At 34.3% G+C, this 6,452-nt stretch overlaps 1 pseudogene; it reads left to right on the top strand.

The window, feature by feature from the left end:
* Positions 1–2,132: 2,132 nt before the first annotated feature.
* On the top strand, positions 2,133–6,451 carry LOC138327795 (uncharacterized; annotated as a pseudogene).
* Position 6,452: the final 1 nt, after the last annotated feature.

The raw sequence follows: 6,452 nt of genomic DNA, 5'->3' as shown, positions 1-6,452 counted from the left end.
GAATATATTCGTCCGCACAATAAACTCGTGCTTTCTGATTCGTTAGAAAAACACAAGTGTGTGGTCTTGCATATGTATTTGCTAAATACACCAGAAAACATCGACGAAAGGCATTAGCAATAAAAATGCGGCCCATCCCTATACCTCCATCGGAATACGTTTAGGGAGGTAAACATTTACCATCAATCAGGAAAGCTGACATTTTTGTTTGTTTGTTTTTTTTTCTATTTCCTGTCATATCACTAAACATATACGTTTATATGGGCACTTGACTGATTACATATCTTAAGTATCATCATAATAGCAAAACAGTAATACATGACAACGAACTATAGACATGCCAAGGTAATTAAACGGACTTGTCAGCTTTAGGATATAGAGGAAAGCCAGAAAGCTCTTTAGAACACATCGACCTATGACAATCACCTGGTACATGTAGCTTCCCTATTGCGAATTCAAAAACCAGAGGTGAAGGGCTAGTGATAACATGTCGGAATACCTATTAAAACAACTCGGTCATCGTAGCTAGCTCACATTGTCGATTAGTGATTGTATTACGTTTACCAATATGTAAAGAAACAGGTAACTGCAATTCGTCTTATAACTGACAGATGACCAGAGTATGAAGCTTAACCACCAAATGCGACAGACGACGTATATTGTTTCGGTTTCTATCAAAGATGATGATGACTTCCAGCTGATTACTACAATTTAAACTTTTAATTTTCAACATAAACACGGTGGGAGAGTTGGAAATAATCGAATAAGGTTTATTAAGCATCTGGAGCTATTGAATAGTGAATACGTTTAGTGTTTATTTTAAAAATTCCACCTGGGCTAGTTACAACATTAGGCATAGTTTAATCCTACTGTATGTATACGACTTTTGTTTTACGGAATGGAGTACTAAGCATAAGAGAGTGAATTTATTTTATTGCCAATCTGAATCTGTTAATATATATTTGACGTCGAAGTAGATTTTTCAAACTATACATTTAATCGAATGTGTCCTTAAGACATAGAGCTACAGGTGTAATGGCGTACATGTACATGTTGGCAGTTAACAAACACGCATGCACCGGGTGCATGTAATAAAATGGTGAAGTGCATCAATTGATACTGTTTTCATATGTTGTAGTTAAATCAAACTTGTTACAAAATCATAAGATTGTAACTGTCATCACGAGCAGAATTTACAATGCGATGCTTATTTGGTTTCACACTCATTTCAAAATGTAAAAAAACCCAGAAAAATACGTCCTCGGTCAATATTTTTTCTTTTGTCGATATGTTGATATAACCATGTATCGACCTCATCAAAATTCTATATTTGTTTACTATCACATTTTTGTCAGGACATTTGAATATGATTTTCCTTAACGGCAATTTGTGAAAGTTAATTATTCATAGATAACACTGAAAGCACACACATACAAAGAAACACCAAATAGGGATAAGACATATTTATAGAGATAGTTCCTACTACGTATAGGCGACCATTGACATCTAAAACCTGTTCCGGAATAACGTAACTTGACTATAGGAACATGGAAAATATTGTGCCATTCGGGATCGATCTGAAGTTGTCTAACAAAAAAAAATATATAATGTTAAGAATCAAATTATAAGAATAATACTCGATGCTTCCAAGGTGGATCGTAAACATGTATTTTCCTTTACCGCTGAATATAATGTCATTGTCTCCTTTTCACCTTACTTTCAACCTTTCTGTTAGACATTCATTATGTTAGGCTTTGCCCCTTGATTTAGATATACCAACATTAAACAATTGACATTGTCTGCTTCTGGTCAGTCCTTACATTCAAGAAGTGACACCACTGGATTTCGCTTATTTACAAATCGCCACATTCATCTATATCACGCACGTATACATAACACAGTGGATATTAAATATACGAAGTTCCCATCAACGGCAAAATAGCCCGAGGAACCAAGTAAAAGCTGATCTTTACCTTTGAAAGGAACGCATTATACAAAATGTCTCGAGGTACAAATCTACCTTGTAAAGACACAAGGTAAAACCTGCGAATTATCATAAAATGACAAAATGAATAGTAAGATAAATGATACCATTAATGTTTACATAGCTTGCCAAACTTTGCTATCCTTTGATCAACTACGAACTAAGGATGTAAACTGAACATACCACAAATAGCCTTTATTTTAGTAATTGATCAGTGTTAGGTGTAACATGTGGAGGGAACACTATCAAGAAATTTATGTGTGAACAAATCAATTTTATTTTACATATTAGCTAGTTAATGTATGGATATCAGTTAATTTGGATGGCATGTTTGTGTGCATGTTGAAAACTTGATAACACAATCTCATCAAAATCAAAATCAAATACGACCTCACAGACATTTGGATGACAAACTTCTATATGGGCAGCGTATCATCATTATCTTAACATGGACTTACAGAGGAAATACACGTGTATAATTTCCATTTGTTTGCTGTGGTTAATTTTCGTTTGTGTCTTCCTGGGAGAAAATGCAGTCATTATAACTAAAAGTTTAATGTATCAAGTAAGTTCTGAAGATATACGAGGGCACGCAGATGAAGACAGTAAGTTGTTTGTAGCATTTGTCAGACGTACTTTTAAAAAAAATCCGAAATTAACATAACATTTTTTTTGGCTTTCAAAACATTGATAAAGTATAGTTAATAATTTCGATATTAATTAAGATAATATCAAAAGTATATTTAATGGAATTGAATACGAAGGTTAAGAATGATTTGCTTGTTCAATAGTACCCCCAATGAAGATTAAAAACGAGTACGTGCAAGTCAACATTACTTACAATAAGATATTTTCTTATTTTAATTTTCTATTAGAATTTCCTGGACATGTCAATTGCAATTACAGTAAATCCCCTCTTAGCGATCAACTTTGTGTAAAGACCACCTGCTTAATAAGACCACATTCCTTAAATGACCAATTTCAACACAAGTCCACTTGTTTATCAAGGCTACAATACTTCTACCTAGCTCTAGCTCTTTTCCGTCTGTCCATTTAAGATGCTCCACCGCTGACAAGTGGTACACTGTATTTTGCTCTATTAAAACAGGAGCAGACGAATTAGATTTTTTCTTCGGTTACAAAATTTATTTACTTTACACCATTACTGCCACTGAAATGTTTATACTTCAAGACAAAAATATTGATAATAATTAATTGCATCATGAAGAAATTCCGTGGCACTATAACCTATATTGAATGGAGTATTGGTTGCGCAGGCATCAAAAGCAAAATAAATGATTTCATATTAAATTTGTGTAATTAGACATACATATACACGATTATACAAAATATTATATATAATTAATGTTCCTTTGATTAGTATCGTCTATGCTTAATCGGCGGTGGTGCATCTTAAAATGGTCTTTATAGACAGCTTATAGACAGGTTTGACTCTATGTTAATCCATTAATTTAAATACACCGTTTTTTAGGCGGCATACTGAAAGATGAGATGTTTAAGAGTACTGTCATTCAGAAGCCTATTCCTGAAAATGACAATTGTCCCAAAATGGGAGACATTTCTGACTGGACATTGCAATGCAAATACAATTGCAGAGCGATCAATATGATGTTCGATTCACCTAGCCGTGTCCAACTAGTCCCTGTATGTGACCAAGACAAAGGATATCTTGTCAGGGAATTGACGCAAGTCACAGACAGTACTCCAGTACTGCAGTTCCAACATCCATGTATAAGAACGTTCTTACGACTGAACTGCTCCAGCAACTTCCCTGTGCCAAATATTGTTCACTATGTATGGTATAACATGCGCCCTATGCGATTTTATCATTTCCTTAGTGTTTACAGTGTGTTCAAAATACAGAAACCTTGTGTGATATTTATACACGGAGATTTTATGCCAACGGGAGAATACTGGAACTTTCTGCTGAAAATTGTTCCTAATATATTATTTTTTACAACAAATCCCTCCGGTTGAAATTGCAAACAAGACCATATTGCACATCGAACACAAAGCGGATATAACACGGCTGAATGTACTGAAAGGTGGGTAGTATAAGTAAATGACCAGTATCTTCAACATAGTAACATAGTCGGTGTTATACATTGTAAAGAAAATATTTGCATTATGATATTATCAAATGCATGTTTATGTCTAAACTTAATATTGGGCACATGGTTAACACACAATCTGATCTAATATATTGTTTTTTATTCATTGTTTCACCTTTGATGTCTTTTTCCTGTTAATCGTGTTGTATATTCGCCATTTACATCTTCTTGTGCTAATTTAGATCGATACAGCTTATTTTTCGAATCAATATTTTCAGTCCTAATTGCGTATTTAAGATGTAGCTGTTCTGTATTTATTTCATTTTGATGTTATGACAGAGTAGATTAGCAGCTGTACAATGCATTGCATTTCAAGTATGACATTAACTTAAGATGCTACATCGCTGACGATTTTTGGTATTTTTTCGCTACCAAAAACAGGAATAATAGACGAATCAGTTACAAAAGTTACTTACTTTATTCCATTACCACTATTGCAAGGTTTGAGCTTCTTATTTTATTTTAGGATAAAAATATTGAAAATAATAAATTGTGTTCCGAAAATAATCCATGGTACTATGTCCTATATGAAATGAAGTACTGATTGCGCATACACCAAGAGCAAAATAAATTATTGTATAAGTACTTTTGTGCTAATTAGACACATATTTACACGGTTTAACATCAGGTATTGTTCAAATGATGAGCATTGTATATGCTCTGTCGGCAATGGAACATTCTTAACAAAACGCAAACTATGTTATTGGAAACAACTGGAATTCATAGAGATGAAACCAGATAATAATTTGTGTCGTGCTTGCTATTATTTATGTTTTTCTTTTAATACCAGTAGGGAACGTTTAATCTTGTCTCATTTAAGGTATAAAAGTTTTGAAAATTACGTCAATTTTACTATAGGCGTAATCCGTCGTTGAATGTAACAGAGTTACCTCCCTTTGCTGAAAATTATGACATTACGCTCATGATTTCACAATTATTTTTTATAAAAACAAATAGCAGATAATATGCAAATACAGAATAGGACAATTGCAATGATTTTTTTGTTGACGTAAATACATTGCACCTGCCTTTATTACTTTCAGAGTATGGTGGTATATACATGGACACGGATGAAATACTGTTACGGACACTGGATCCCCTAAGAAAACATCAATTCACCCTTAGTAAAGCTTTCGATGTCAACCTTAGCAATGGTCTTATTCTTTCTGCAAGAGATGCTGGTTTCCTGAATATCTGGATCAAAGCTTACGACACATATGATCCAAACAAATGGGGCTATCATTCAACAATTATGCCAGCAAAGCTATCGAAAATCTATCCAGATATGATCCACGTAGAGAACAAAACATTTGTTCGGCCGGACGCTGGTCACACAAAGGATTTATTTCAGAATAATTTTGATTGGTCCAACAATTACGCTATACATTTATTTATGCGGTATTACAAGAAGGTATATAGCTTGACGTCTATCAGAACACTTAACTGCACTCTCGGTACGGTAGCTCGGTTCATCTTATTCGGCCATAAAGAGTTGTGTACCAAGTAAAGAGACAATTTGGTTTCCGTTTAGGTATATAGATCGTGATGTTGAGTGTCAAATATGTAGCTAATGCAAACCTGCATTTTGAATAATAGAATATTTCCCTACCCAGTTGGTGTGACAACGAAATCAAAACCCGGTAGTAGGTACAGGTAATTCATGAACGTCCATACCTAGGCTTCATGAATTATCCTTGGGATTGTGATTTCGTTGTCACACGTTCATAGATAAGGAATGGTTATTTTCCTCCCAGAAACAAAAGAGACGAGATAACGGCTTAACAGAAGCATTCTCGCGGCGACATGAACATTGTTTTGTCGACTTCACGTCAATATTGATGACGTCATCGACAATGCACGCCACGGTTACGCAGCATTAAGTCATGATGTCACGTAATTGTAATCAGGTTCAAAAGGTTAGCGGGCGCTAACCCTAGGGGTTGAGAAGAAAATCTCTGACGGCTAAAACTGGTGAAAAATCTTCAGATAATAGTGGGAGAAAAAAGTGTATCACTCAATCCCTACAATTGCCTTGCCTATCATATTTAATTTTTTTTATTGTTTATTGTTTCAAGGAACTTGGTTTATAAACCAATATTGTCTTACGGTTTTGCTATTACGTTTTTCACAAAATCTCATGTACGATGCTTGACATGACCTACAATTTATGCGGATGGGGGTTTGGATTTTATATTAACATTACCTTTCCGAATCAGTAAAAGTGTAGCTGCTGTTGTAGCTTCCTTTGCTCACGGTGAATAATTTGTTTATTGCTATGATAATTTCACGATGTTTTCATTAGTCAAATATGTAAATAAACGTGTATAAGCGTTAAT

The sequence above is a fragment of the Argopecten irradians genome, chromosome 7 (assembly GCF_041381155.1).
Source record: "Argopecten irradians isolate NY chromosome 7, Ai_NY, whole genome shotgun sequence".
NCBI classification, from domain to species: Eukaryota; Metazoa; Mollusca; class Bivalvia; order Pectinida; family Pectinidae; genus Argopecten; species Argopecten irradians.
This window is presented reverse-complemented; position numbering and strand designations above follow the sequence as displayed.